The sequence below is a fragment of the Schistocerca cancellata genome, chromosome 2 (assembly GCF_023864275.1).
Source record: "Schistocerca cancellata isolate TAMUIC-IGC-003103 chromosome 2, iqSchCanc2.1, whole genome shotgun sequence".
In the NCBI taxonomy this organism is placed as follows: domain Eukaryota; kingdom Metazoa; phylum Arthropoda; class Insecta; order Orthoptera; family Acrididae; genus Schistocerca; species Schistocerca cancellata.
Window position 1 is genome coordinate 1119757573 of NC_064627.1, and position 15215 is coordinate 1119772787.

Sequence of the window (15215 nt, forward strand, 5' to 3'; positions counted from 1 at the left end):
CACAGATCAGCATACAAGACAACTGACGCCACAGAGGAGGAAATAGAGGAGGAGGAACGTTTTCGATGCCCGCCGGTCCCTGGGACTGATTATCATGTTATACGACGATAATAGCCATCACATTCTGTTGAGGACTTCGTTGTGATTAACATTTGTGATTTGGACTAACTATATCTTTACGGAGTTGAGGTGGGAAACAACTATATTCTCGCATTAAACTGCACATTCGATGTCCGATTGTTGATGCGCATCAAAACACTACTGAGTGGTTAAGCAGTGAGCTTTGTTGCCACATCAGTTTCTTGGCTTGCAGTAATTATCAGAGTCACAATAAAATAAAGGAGCGATCAAAAAGTTTCCGTTTGAGGGTATTGATGCAGCGCACATGCAAAGTAGGGCGACACCGACATGCAGGCAAGAAATTACTGTGGCATTCATGTCTTCCCGACGTGCCTTCGGTAAATGTGGAAACGTGAACTGTGGCGACGTTATTACCAAACACGTCCGCACAGGATCAACGTGCTATAATTATTTTCTTGGCTGCCGAAGGACAAATGCCGGTATATATTCAACGGAGAATGATGAATGTGTATGGGGCAGCATGTCTCTCGAAAACCACCTTTATGGATGGTGCGCCAAGTTCCTTGCTGCTGCGTCATAACTCACGTTCCCGTATCGTAAATGTCATAACGCAGATGTTACGCCAACTCAATTGGGAGACAGTGGAGCATCGCAAAACCGTCCTGGTCTCTCTCTTAATGTGACTATCAAGCCTCTGGTTCCTTAAAAACGACCTTGAAAGGTCGACGACTCTGGTCGGACGAGGATGTGCAGCAAACAGTTACGGACTTCTTCACGCAGCAGGACACGGTGTTTTAGCAAACTGGTATTTTCAACCTGGTGCGTCGACGGCATGATTGCTTCTATGCTCATGGATATTTTGCATGGTTGGAATACCGATTTCAACTGTACGGCCTTCGAAAGGAAACTTTTGATCGCCTCTTGCAGGTATCACACTGAACAACAATTACGCGACGCGAAATGGATCACCAAAAACATGTAAAACGAGATGAAGATCCGTATGCTTTTGTGTACTAGAAGTGTTCTGGGACTACATAACTTTGTCCAAAGCAGATACCTGGTAAAATTGCTCCACGAGAAGTCTTACAGTATAGTGTCCATTTGCCGGATAGCGGTTGGCCGAGAACTGCGGGTAAGAGATATTACAGAGATGTAGTTGGAAGAGAAACGTCGTCCTCCCTTAGATGTTATTGTTGTTGTGGTCTTCAGTCCAGAGAGTGGTTTGATGCAGCTCTCCATGCTACTCTATCGTGTGCAAGCTTTTTCATCTCCCAGTACCTACTGCAACCTACATCCTTCTGAATCTGTATAGTGTATTCATCTCTTGGTCCCCTTCTACGATTTTTACCCTCCATGCTGCCCTCCAGTACTGAATTGGTGCCGGCCGCGGTGGCCGTGCGGTTCTAGGCGCTTCAGTCCGGAACCGCAGGACTGCTACGGTCTCAGGTTCGAATCCTGCCTCGGGCATGGATGTGTGTGATGTCCTTAGGTTAGTTAGGTTTAAGTAGTTCTAAGTTCTAGGGGACTGATGAACTAAGATGTTAAGTCCCATAGTGCTCAGAGCCATTTGAACCATTTGAACTAAATTGGTGATCCCTTGATGCCTCCGAATATCTCCTACCAACCGATCCCTTCTTCTAGTCAAGTTGTGCCAGGAACTCCTCCCCAATTCTATTCAATACCTCCTCATGAGTTATGTCAGCTACCCATCTAATCTTCAGCATTCTTCTGTAGCACCACATTTCGGAAGCTTCTATTCTCTTTTTGTCTAAACTACGAGTATTTATCGTCTACGTTTCACATACATACATGGCTACACTCCATACAAATACTTTCAGAAACGGCTTCCTGACATTCAAATCTATACTCTATGTTAAAAAATGTCTCTTCTTCAGAAACGCTTCCCTTGCTATTGCCAGTCTACATTTTATATCCTCTCTACTTCGACCATCATCAGTTATTTTCCTCCCCAAATAGCAAAACTCATTTGCTACTTTAAGCGTCTCATTTCCTAATTTAATACCCACGGCATCACCCGATTTAATTCGACTACATTCCATTATCCTCGTTTTGCTTTTGTCTCCCTCAGATAATCTCTGCTAAATCTTGAAATGTGATATTGCAGTGCTGCCACTATCGTATGTTCATATGGTTACGGTCTATACAATCTGCACACAAGAAAAGTGTCCATCCATCTGAGGCAGACAAAACAAGATTTCTGTAACAACAACAAACGAAGTTTCTCTTCGGTAATGGAAGCTTCGGATTATCTTGAAGATGTGTTGTGCTGTGAGAACATTGCTTCTCCCAGTGGCAACGATGCGTTACTAATTGAAAAACTTTTTTTCGTCTACTACAAACAAGTTTAGAGCATTATCTGCTCGTTTCCAGTTGCTGCTTTTGTAAATACCTCAAACACTAGACGCCGGGATGTCTTTCTTCATAAGCTGTACCACCAAAGATACAAGAGCCATTTTACAGGTAGTCTATAATTACAATATAACCACTTACATAATGGCAAACACTTTTGATAGAGCACTTACCATTCAAAATTGGTTAGGATATATGGAAAAAAGGTTCTCGACATAGAAAACCCCATGCTCAAAATGTTTGCCAGTGTTCCCGAACACCATACAGTAACTTTTAATCCCCAGTGTTACATATAGAACGTAAGTTACTTAGTAGAAGAATACGTAGTATTTTTGTAGACAGAATCTTGTTCTCATGCGGTGTGTCGTCTGTACCTCGAGAAGAATGTCTAAAATGTATCTTGGTTTGAGGATGCCAGTGTTGTATAGGAGAGCGCCGAAACAGAAAATGTCCTGGGACCTTGTTATAGGAACCATCCTGAAATTCGTCGTCTGTAATCATGAGAAATCACAGCAAAACCAAAATCAATGTGGTCAGGCGGTGACTTAAGCCCTGCACGCCCAGAAAATTGATCCAGCCTCAGTGGCATTTGAAACAGGGTTTCCAGAAACCGCTGCGTCAAAGTATTTGCTAACTTACTTAACTTATTCAATAAAGCATCACGTTTAGAGGTATAAACGTTAGTCGCAAGAAGACATTGCAATAGAGGTGACTGAAAACACTATAAGAAAACACCTTTTCATGTGAACAACGTGAGTGATTATTTAAAATTTTTTATGTGAACAGCAGGCCAACATACGAAGTCAATATTCCCTCTTATAAGGTCTCCCTTCTCTTACACCGCAGGATGACCACAGCACATACCTAGGCAGTATAGAACAACTTTAATATCAATGTGCACTTTGGTAAATATTTTTGTATCGCCACTATAGCCTGAAGATCAGCTTTACACCTCAGACATTTTATTTCATTAAATAATTCAAGCAGTCAACAAATTTAGTGGCTGGTAGTGGTCTCTGGAAAATCTTTTCATATTTTTGAAACAGTCAGGTTCGGTTAACATTCAATATGGCTTTAGATTGCTTAGTGACATTGTCTCACTTGATACCCCACGTGAAATGTATTCGTACGTGGAGCTATTCCACGGTGGATCTGAAGTACTTGTTGTCTATATTTAAATAAAATAATTTTGGTATAACATTATCAACTTTCTGTAATAGATTCACTGAGCATCACCGTAATATTTTCATGTGGTTCAATCCTGCAGGTTAGAATGAAAACAATCCATCGAGAACGAGTCACACAAACGTTTTACGTGATCTTCATAACTAAGTGCTCCCCTTCGTCCCACAAACCGAATTCTTCCATGAGTTTGTGTTCAGGACTAGGTCAAAAATTTTGATTTGTAACAGTAGATGCGAAATTAAGCCGAAACAAAATGAACATACCTGAGTAATGGTGGTTGGTGTCGCAGAAAGAAGAGTCGCCACCAAAAGCAGAAGCTTGTGAGTTTTCTTTAACATGTCAGCGTGTGTATTTTGTTGCACAAAACGCTAATTTTGAGACTTTTCGTGTGTATGTACGTTTCAGTGGTTTCACGAATCCACAAAAGGCTAAAACACAATGATCAGTGAATCCAAATACTTTCCTGACCTGCACATTATCTGTATTTTAATAGAACTGAAATCCAATGCCACATCAATAGTCGTAATTCGTTTATAAAAAAGAAGAGTCATCTGATGCTGTCACTCTACACAGCTCGCCAACGTCGCAACGTGAACACTACCGATAGTGTTTTGTCAGCCGGCAAATGTCTTTGAACCCCATCCTACCGCTATGGAACATTAAGATTTGACAGTCCCTACTTTTTCTCAGTTCCGGTACACAATTTGTGTTATGGAGGACGTGAATGTCATTTATAATAAAGCTTTCATAAACAATTTAACTGCTGTTTTAAATAATTGGACCAGCGTTATTTTCTATTATTGAATAATTAATTTTCAAACAATTACATCACAGTTTATACTGCTCTAGAAACAAAAATCTAATTCTTATTTTTATACATAGACGTGAATTCCAAGAAAAAATGAACCACAAATATAGGACGAGTAATGGGCGAATATTGAAAAAATCCTCATAATGTCGTTTCACGACGTCATACACAGCCACGAAATTTATGTGAATAAATGTAGAGGTCTACGTATGCCCATTTCCTGGAATTATCTACATTTATGGTACATGCATATAGGATGTGTGAAATATGAAAAGTATGTTAATGTATATGAATTGTAGAAAATCCTGAGGTAGGTATTTGGCCATAAGGAAATAATACTCAGCAATGAATATTAGCAAAAACAAGTTATATTTTATTGCAATACTTTAAAATAATAGCAACACAGACAAGCTGTGTGACTGGACTGAAGAGTTTCTACTAAACAGAACACAGCATGTCATTCTCAGCGGAGAGGTATCTTCAGGGGAGCGTTATAGGTCCATTACTTCTCTCAATACTATTTCGAAATGACCTAGTGGATAATGTCGGAAGTTCGGTGAGGCTTTTCACGGATGATCCGGTTGCAAACAGGGAAGTCGCGGAACTGGAAAATTATAGCGAAATGCAGGAAGACCTGCAGAGGATCAAGCTTCCTGCGGGGAGTGGCAGCTAAGCATGAACAAATGTAACGTATTGCGCAAAAAGACCATTAATCGGTTCATTAAACGACTGCAAAACAATAACTGGAAGTGGTCACATCGATAAATAACGGAGAATGCGTACAAAGCGACATAAAACTAATCACAACCGAGGTATATGCCGGACAGATTCATTTTAAGAGTCTTCAGGAAATGTAGTCCACCCACAAAGATGGTAGATTACAGAACCCTCGTTCGACCAATACTTGAATACTGTTTGTCAGTATGCGATGAGTACCAGATAGGATTGCTGGAGGTTCAAATGGCTCTGAGCACTATGTGACTCAACATCTGAGGTCATAAGTCCTCTAGAACTTAGAACTACATAAAGCTAACTAACCTAAGGACATCACACACATCCATGCCCGAGGCAGGATTCGAACCTGCGACCGTAGCAGTCGCGCGGTTCCGGACTGAGGCGCCTAGAACCGCTCGGCCACCGGGGCCGGCATTGCTGGAGGAAACAGAGAAGGCCCAAAAAAGATAACTCTTTCGCTACTGTTTGATTTAGTAGGCGCAAAAGTGTCAGGGAAATGCTCAGCGAAGTCCATAGGCAGACGCTCCAAGAGAGGCATTCTGCATGACGGTATGCTCCCGCAGCAAGTTCCAACAATGTTCGATCCTACGTAAAAAAAAAGAAATAAAAAAAACAATGAAGGTAAAATTACATTCGAGCTCACTCGGACCCTTACCAACAATCGTTCTTCCCGCGAATCATGAGCGACTGGAACAGGAAAAGGGGACTTGGCTTTAGTACACAAAGTACACTCCGCTAAACACAGTATGGTGGCTTGCGGAGTATAGCTACAGATATGAATATGTGTAGAATACAATGTCTGAACTCTGGGTTCAGAATCATTTGGTCCCATTGACTGCACATATTTCTTAGAGGAGTGTAATTGCTGCTCTACATTTTATTCTTCAAAGTGTGTATTGCATGAACGGTTGCATCTTGATCAGTTTTCTCACATATTATACAAACTTACCTCAAATTATAGTAGGCGAATAAATATTTGACGCAAATGCTGGGCCGGCCGGAGTGGCCGAGCGGTTAAAGGCGCTGCAGTCTGGAACCGCGCGACCGCTACGGTCGCAGGTTCGAATCCTGCCTCGGGCATGGATGTGTGTGATGTCCTTAGGTTAGTTAGGTTTAAGTAGTTCTAAGTTCTAGGGGACTTATGACCACAGCAGTTGAGTCCCATAGTGCTCAGAGCCATTTGAACCATTTTTTTTGCAAATGCTGAATAGCTCAATCTATGTTGAACGATTCAGTTTAGCCTCAGATTGATTATTATAAATTTCTTCCAATTAGGATGAAACCTCATGTGAAATTGTTCTCTGTAGATTTTCTCCGTTTTCCGGGCAAAACATCTTGCTTCGTCGTACAATGAGGTGACAAAAGACAAGGCATACGTCCAAATATCGTGTCGGACCTCTTTTTACCCGGCACAGTGCAGCTTTACATCGAGTATAGATTTAAGTGTCAGGAAGTCGTTTCTGAAAGTATTTGTATGGAGTGTAGCCATGTATGAAAGTGAAAGATGGACGACAAATAGTTTGGACAAGAAGAGAATACAAGCTTTCGAAATGTGGAGCTACAGAAGAATGCTGAAGATTAGATGGGTAGATCACATAACTAATGAGGAGGTATTGAACAAAATTGGGGAGAAGAGGAGTTTGTGGCACAACTTGACAAGAAGAAGGGATCAGTTGGTAGGACATGTTCTGAGGCATCAAGGGATCACCAGTTAAGTACTGGAGGGCAGCGTGGAGGGTAAAAATCGTAGAGGAAGACCAAGAGATGAACACACTAAGCAGATTCAGAAGGATGTAGGTTGCAGTAGGTACTGGGAGATGAAGCAGCTTGCACAGGATAGAGTAGCATGGAGAGCTGCATCGAACCAGTCTCTGGACTCAAGACCACAACAACAACAGTGCAACAGCACGATGTGACATGGACTCATCAAGTCGTTGGAAGCCCCTGCTGAAACACTGAGCCACGCTACCTCTATAGCCGTCCGTAATTGCGGAAGTGTAGCCGGTGCAGGATTTTGTGCAGGAACTGACCTCTCGATTATGTACCATAAATGTTCGATGGGACTCACGTCGGGCGATCCGGGTGGCCAAACCATTCTCTAGCACTGTCCAGAACGTTCTCCAAAATAATCGCGAACAATTGTGACCCAGTGACAGGGCGCATTGTCATCCATAAAAGTTCCACCATTGTTTGGGAACATGAAGTCCATGGATGACTGCAAATGGTATCGAAGTAGCCGAGAATAATCATTTCCAGCCTATGACCGGTTCAGTTGGATCAGAGGACCCAGTACATTCCACGTAAACGCAGCCCACACCATTATGGAGCCACCCACCAAAGCTTGCACAGTCCCTTGTTGATGACTTGGGTACATCGCTTCGTGGGCTCTGTGTGGTGTCACCGCGAGGCACCACACTTGCTAGGTGGTAGCCTTTAAATCGGCCGCGGTCCGCTAGTATACGTCGGACCCGCGTGTCGCCACTATCAGTGATTGTAGACCGAGCGCCGCCACACGGCAGGTCCAGAGAGACTTCCTAGCACTCGCCCCAGTTGTACAGCCGACTTTGCCGAGACGATAGTTAGCATAGCCTTCAGCTACGGCCTTTGCTACGTCCTAGCAAGGCGCCTTTATCATTTGCTATTTATCTTGTGATGCATGTACCGTCAGACCGATGTTCACCAATTAGCGATTAAAGTTAAGTATTCAATCAGCTACGTACTTTATTTGCTAGTCTCAATCCCTTTAACTGTTCCAGACGTCACGCCAGCCTGCGTGAGCTTAAACGCGTGCCTTTCGGCTACCGGTCATAGTGGCTTGGCTGTCTTGCCAAGTCACAACACTCTGCGCCTCACTCGAACGCTACCATCGGCTCTTACCAACTGAAATCGGGATCATCTGACCAGGCCACGGGTTTCCACTCGTTTAGGACCGAACCGATATGGTCGGGAGCCCAGGAGAGGCACTACATACGGTGTCGTGCTGTTAGCAAAAGTAGCTGCACCGGTCGTCTGCTGCCATAGCCCATTAACGCCAAATTTCGCAGCAATGTCCTAACGGATGTGTTCGTCATACGTTCAACATTGAATTCTGCTGTTACTTCACACAGTATTGCTTCTGTGTTAGCAATGACTGTAAACGCCGCTGCTCTCGATTGTTAAGTGAAGGCCGTAGACAACTGCATCGTCTGTGGTGACAAGTAATGCCTGAAATTCGATATTCTCGGCACGGTCTTGACACTGTGGCTCTCGGAATATTGTATTTGATAACGATTTACGAAACGTAATGTCCCATGCTTCTAGCTCCAACTACCGCTCCGCTTTCAAAGTTTGCTAATTCCCATCGCGTGGCCATTATCCCGTCAGGGATCTTTTCTGATGAATCACTTGACTACAAACGACAGCTCCGCTAATTCACTGTCCCTTTATACCTCATGTTCGTGATACTACCGCTATATGGACACTCCTGCAAATTGAAATAAGAACACCGTGAATTCATTGTCCCAGGAAGGGGAAACTTTATTGACACATTCCTGGGGTCAGATACATCACATGATCACACTGACAGAACCACAGGCACATAGACACAGGCAACAGAGCATGCATAATGTCGGCACTAGTACAGTGTATATCCACCTTTCGCAGCAATGCAGGCTGCTATTCTCCCATGGAGACGATCGTAGAGATGCTGGATGTAGTCCTGTGGAACGGCTTGCCATGCCATTTCCACCTGGCGCCTCAGTTGGACCAGCGTTCGTGCTGGACGTGCAGACCGCGTGAGACGACGCTTCATCCAGTCCCAAACATGCTCAATGGGGGACAGATCCGGAGATCTTGCTGGCCAGGGTAGTTGACTTACACCTTCTAGAGCACGTTGGGTGGCACGGGATACATGCGGACGTGCATTGTCCTGTTGGAACAGCAAGTTCCCTTGCCGGTCTAGGAATGGTAGAACGATGGGTTCGATGACGGTTTGGATGTACCGTGCACTATTCAGTGTCCCCTCGACGATCACCAGTGGTGTGCGGCCAGTGTAGGAGATCGCTCCCCACACCATGATGCCGGGTGTTGGCCCTGTGTGCCTCGGTCGTATGCAGTCCTGATTGTGGCGCTCACCTGCACGGCGCCAAACACGCATACGACCATCATTGGCACCAAGGCAGAAGCGACTCTCATCGCTGAAGACGACACGTCTCCATTCGTCCCTCCATTCACGCCTGTCGCGACACCACTGGAGGCGGGCTGCACGATGTTGGGGCGTGAGCGGAAGACGGCCTAACGGTGTGCGGGACCGTAGCCCAGCTTCATGGAGACGGTTGCGAATGGTCCTCGCCGATACCCCAGGAGCAACAGTGTCCCTAATTTGCTGGGAAGTGGCGGTGCGGTCCCCTACGGCACTGCGTAGGATCCTACGGTCTTGGCGTGCATCCGTGCGTCGCTGCGGTCCGGTCCTAGGTCGACGGGCACGTGCACCTTCCGCCGACCACTGGCGACACATCGATGTACTGTGGAGACCTCACGCCCCACGTGTTGAGCAATTCGGCGGTACGTCCACCCGGCCTCCCGCATGCCCACTATACGCCCTCGCTCAAAGTCCGTCAGCTGCACATACGGTTCACGTCCACGCTGTCGCGGCATGCTACCAGTGTTAAAGACTGCGATGGAGCTCCGTATGCCACGGCAAACTGGCTGACACTGACGGCGGCGGTGCACAAATGCTGCGCAGCTAGCGCCATTCGACGGCCAACACCGCGGTTCCTGGTGTGTCCGCTGTGCCGTGCGTGTGATCATTGCTTGTACAGCCCTCTCGCAGTGTCCGGAGCAAGTATAGTGGGTCTGACACACCGGTGTCAATGTGTTCTTTTTTCCATTTCCAGGAGTGTATATGTGCACATCGTTATCCCACGACTTTTGTCGCCTCAGTGTACATCAAATGCACATCTCTAAATTCCCGTAAAGAGTAGTGTTCTGTTTTCGTACACCAGTCATGGACTGTAGGTAGTGGACCCACCACACCCGGTTACGTATCATAACCCTCTATACAATACTGACTGTTTCTTATGAAACGCGGTCAATTTACAAACACTTGCTTCACTAGTATTGCTCATTCAGAGTCTAGTGTGGCCTGAATTATTCGATTTCGAGTTATTAGACCCTCGTTTCACAGCACTCGTAGGACCGGACGGATGAAAGCTTACAGGATGTGCTTTACAGCTAATGATGAACAGCAACTTATGTTGTAGACGAAACCTTGTACGGTGGCGTGTTTTTGGTGACACTGTTTGTGGAGAATATTGATTGATTCCTTGACAGATAGGGAATGAAAATGGAAGCTGCATTTGAATGATAACACCAGTATCGCCCATAGCGCCCCATGAAGCGATTGGTAGGGAGGACGTAGCAAGTTATCTGAGATGAGAAGCCATCGCCAGATGTAGAAGCTCGGGTGTGTCCGATGGAAACGTGTGGGGTCCATTTTTGTTCATGTTATATATTAATGACCTTGCGGACAATATTAATAGTAAACTCAGACTTTTCACAGATGATACAGTTATCTACAATCAAGTGCAGTTTGAAAGAAGCTTCACAAGTGTTCAGTCACATGTTGATAAGATTTCAAAGTGGTGCAAAGTTTGGTAACTTGCTTTAAGTGTTCAGAAATGTGAAGCTGCACACCTCACAAAACGATCCCATACAAATACGTGGCTGTAACACCTTCTACGGACACGAGAAGGAATGATCACATGGGTTCGGTAGTGGGTAAAGCAGGTGGTAGGCTTCTGTTTATTGCTGAATAACTGGGAAATGCAATCAAAGGGGATAGCTTACAACTCACTCGTGCAACACATCCTAGAACGTTGCTCAACTGTGTGGTAACCATGCCGTATAGGACTAAAAGGGGATATCGAAGATATGCAGAGAAGGGCCGCACGAATGGTCACACGATTGTTTGACCTGCAGGAGAATGTCTCAGAGATGTTATCAGAACTAAACCGGCGACCTCTTGAAGATATACGTCAAATATCCCATGAAATATTCCCAGAAAACCTAGGGGCAATGTCTCAAAATGCGGCTTTAAGTAATGACCCTAGGAATATATTACAATCCCCTACGTGACGCTACAGTCAGGATAAAATTTGATTACTTGTAGCAAGCACAGAGGCATTTAAACAATCATTCTCACCATTCACGAATGCAACGGGAGGAAGCCCTAATGACCGGTACTATGAGTCGTACCATCTGCCATGCAAGTCACAGTGGTTCGGAGAGTATAGGTTTAGACGTACCTGAACACACATTAAGTGTCCAACACCGTGCTTAAACATGAATATGAAAAGTCCTGCATGGCTCATCTGCAGATGAGCCTGAAAAAGCTGGAAACCTAGTTCACAGAAGAAATATTTCATAAATGACAGACTGCAGTTTTCTGTAACTATATTCGATTAATATACAGTTGCAGAGTACTAAAATACTGATAACTTACCTTTTGAAGGCCAAGCACATGTTCTTCCTATTGTAGATAAAACTTTGTTGTTGCTATACATCATGGCGTTGCAGTTTTAATTTCCAACAGTATACTGGATGTCGCAGGAGGAATGATCAGTAATCAGGATGTGACAGGAATAATCATTTAATGCATAAAAGCGTAGCAGACACGTGATGTAAACAGCATGCGTTAAAACCTGAGAGTACTTTTCGAACTTAGATCCAGTGAAACAAATCTCTTCTATTGCAAGCTCCTTGCTTTCCGTATTTTGAGAGGTGCGAGCATGGCCCAAAGAACAAAAATGTCCAGCAAACAAGGGCTGTAAAGCGCATACCTTTTGAGCTTTGAGCACTTTTTCGTCTTCAATAATGTGAAACAAATCGCTTCTACTGCAACCTCTTTGCTTTCCGCATTCTGGGAGGTAGTAGAAAGAAGCAAATTAGGAAAGAACGTCTACTAAACTACTAAACATGGGTTCTAAAGTGCAGACTTTAAGAGCTACGTTCACTCCATCTTCGGTACTGTGAAAGAAATCTCTTCTAATCCAAGCTCTTTGCTTTCCACGTTTTGGGAGGTAGTGGCATGGACGAGAGAAGTAAAGAAATGTTCATTAAACATGGGCTGTTTGGGGCATATCTTAAGAGCTTTGAGCACTTCATATTCGATAATGTGAAACAAATCTCTTCTATTGCATTGTTTTCCATATTCTGAGAGGTCGTACTGTAGATAAAAGAAGATTCACGGTAAATGATTACAGCCAAAACAGTTGCAGGATAAAGATTTATTAAAATTCTTGACCACAGTTTCGGTATATCTAAATATACCTTCATTAGAAGTAAAATACGCTAAAATTGCATTGTGCAATGGAGATTAATGAAACAATTGTGCCAAAGGCGTCGTCAGTAGTTAAAACATCATCTCCATTTTTTTTTATTAATCTCCATTGCAGGATGTAATTTTAGTGTATTTTACTTCTGATGAAGGTATATTTAGATATACCGAAACTGTGGTCAAGAATTTTAATAAATCTTTACCCTGCAACTGTTTTGCCTGTAATCATTTACCGTGAAGAATTTCAACAGTTGCTGTTTCAGCCATGTTTAAAATCTTGAGATAAAAGAAGAATAAAAAGTCTAGTAATCTGGACTCTAAAATGCATACTTCGAGAGCTATTAGCTCTTGTTGATCTTCCTACTGTGAAACACTTCCCTTCTACTGAACAAGCATTCACAGCTCTTAAGGTATGCATTTTAGAGCCCAGGTTTACTAGGCTTTTCTCCTTCATATACCTGAATACTGGTCATTCTGAATGGAAAATCTTATATATATTGGCAATTGCAAATCCATTCCAATGCTGTCCTACCTACCATGTACAATATCCAAAATGGATAAGCTTAAACCCGACGCTTCCCTATAGTTTACACGGAGCACATAGTGGAGCAGTGGTTAGCACACTGGACTCGCATTCGGGAGCACGACGGTTCAATCCCTAGTCCGGCCATCCTGATTTGGATTTTCTGTGATTTCCCTAGATCACTACAAGCAAATTGCCGGGATGGTTCCTTTGAAAGGGCCCTATGTCCTCGTTGTCGACGAGATGTTAAACACTAATCTCCTCTTCCACCGAGCACATACGTTAATGAAATCACGAGCGTACCTGCTTGGCTGTGCCGACGGTCGACAGTCTTGGGACGAGGGCCGGCGTGTGCGCTGGTTGTCGCTGAAGGCCGCGGTGCAGGCGCTCCACTCAGACCGCTGCCCTGGACGCGACTGGACGACCGCTGAGGCGGCTGGCGAGGGCCCCAGCTGCCCCCTCCACTGCCCACCACCTCTGCCCTCGGGCGCCGCAACAACAAGGACACGGCCTGCCGCCGTACCTGCCGCTCATCCTCTGCTTCTGAGATCGCGCTGACGTCCTTCGCACCTGCGCATTCCGCGATCGGGCGTAGTATTGAGAACTGCGTTACGATTTGCATTGCTGACCTCGTACGTTTCCCCGATCTTCGTGATTTCCGTTAACTCGCTGCGCTGTTCCAGGTCACATGTCCCGATTTCCTAAGCGGTTTGGCGGCTCGTGGTAAATACCACTCAAGATCGCAGCGTCCAGTGCTGGTCATAAAAGGAGCTTTTGCGTATCCTATTGGATATCTCCACTACAGCACCATAAAACGGGCTGTAAAACACACTGACGGAAGCAGTCGCAATGCCAATGAAATTTCGGGAATACAATTATCTAGGTAACAAATGTACGTGATTCAAATTGCAATATAGCAGGATAATGGAGGTGCGAGATAAGCCATTGAAAATGTGAGGTTGTAGGCGCTACAGTCTGGAACCCCGCGACCGCTACGGTCACAGGTTCGAATCCTGCCTCGCGCATGGATGTGTGTGATGTCCTTAGGTTAGTTAGGTTTAAGTACTTCTAAGTTCTAGGGGACTGATGACCTCAGAAGTTAAGTCCCATAGTGCTCAGAGCCGTCTGAACCATTTTGAAAATGTGAAATGCTGGTGTATTAATAATCGGTGTAACCGCCAGAATGTTGAATGCAAATGGTTCAAATGGCTCTGGCCACTATGGGACTTAACATCTGAGGTCATCAGTCTCCTAGAACTTAGAACTACTTAAACCTAACTAACCTAAGGACATCACACACGTCCATGCCCGAGGCAGGATTCGAACCTGCAACCGTAACGGTCGCGCGGTTCCAGACTGTAGCGCCTAGAACCGCTCGGCCACCACGGCCGGCTGTTGAATGCAAGCACGCAGACGTGCATGCATTGAGTCGTACGTGTGCGGAAGTCAGTTTGTGGGCTTCCATGCCTGTTACATTTGGTTGGTCAATACAGGAACAGTTAATGTTGTTTATGGATGACGCTGGAGTTGTCATCCGATTTTGTCCCGAGTGTGGAGACAGATATGGTGATTGAGCAGGGCCGCCTGGGGTGGACAGGCGGTTCTAGGCGCTATAGTCTGGAGCCGCGCGACCACTAAGTTCGCAGGTTCGAATCCTGCCTCGGACATGGATGTGTGTGATGTCCTTAGCTTAGTTAGGTTTAAGTAGTTCTAAGTTCTAGGGGACTGATGACCTCAGAAGTTAAGTCCCATAGTGCCCAGAGTCATTTGAACCAATTTTGATCGAGCAGGCCTAGGCAACATGCCGACAGTCTGTAGAGCATGTTGGGTTACAGCTGAGGTACGTGGGCGAGCGTTATCTTGTTGGAAAACACCCACCCTTTGGAATACTGTTCGCGAATGTCAGCACAACAAGTCGAATCACCAGACTGACGGACAAATTTGCAGTCAGGGAGCGTGGGTTAAACACGAGAGTACTCCTGCTATCACACGAAATCACACCCCAGACCATAAATTTACGTGTAGGTCCGGTGTGTTTAGCAAGCAGGCAGGTTGGCTGAAATCCTCAATTGAGCTCCTTCAGACCAACGAAAGGCCATCTCTGGCACCGAGGCAGAACCAGCTTTCATCAGAAAACATCACAGACCTCCACCGTGCCCTCCAACGTTTCCCGCATTTCGCCACTGAAGTCGCAAATG

The 15215-nt window shown here is 45.0% G+C and overlaps 1 protein-coding gene across 2 annotated transcripts in view; it reads right to left on the reverse strand.

The window, feature by feature from the left end:
- The window catches only part of LOC126150074 (serine protease inhibitor-like), a 184748-nt gene extending 171277 nt beyond the window's left edge, over positions 1-13471 (reverse strand). The window contains exon 1 of one of the 2 annotated variants that reach the window (XM_049915851.1): positions 13321-13471. The gene's annotated coding sequence lies outside the window, so the exon portion shown is untranslated. The remainder of the gene's footprint in view (positions 1-13320) is intronic. The other variant, XM_049915852.1, reaches the window with a different exon arrangement.
- Between the last annotated feature and the right edge of the window lie 1744 nt (positions 13472-15215).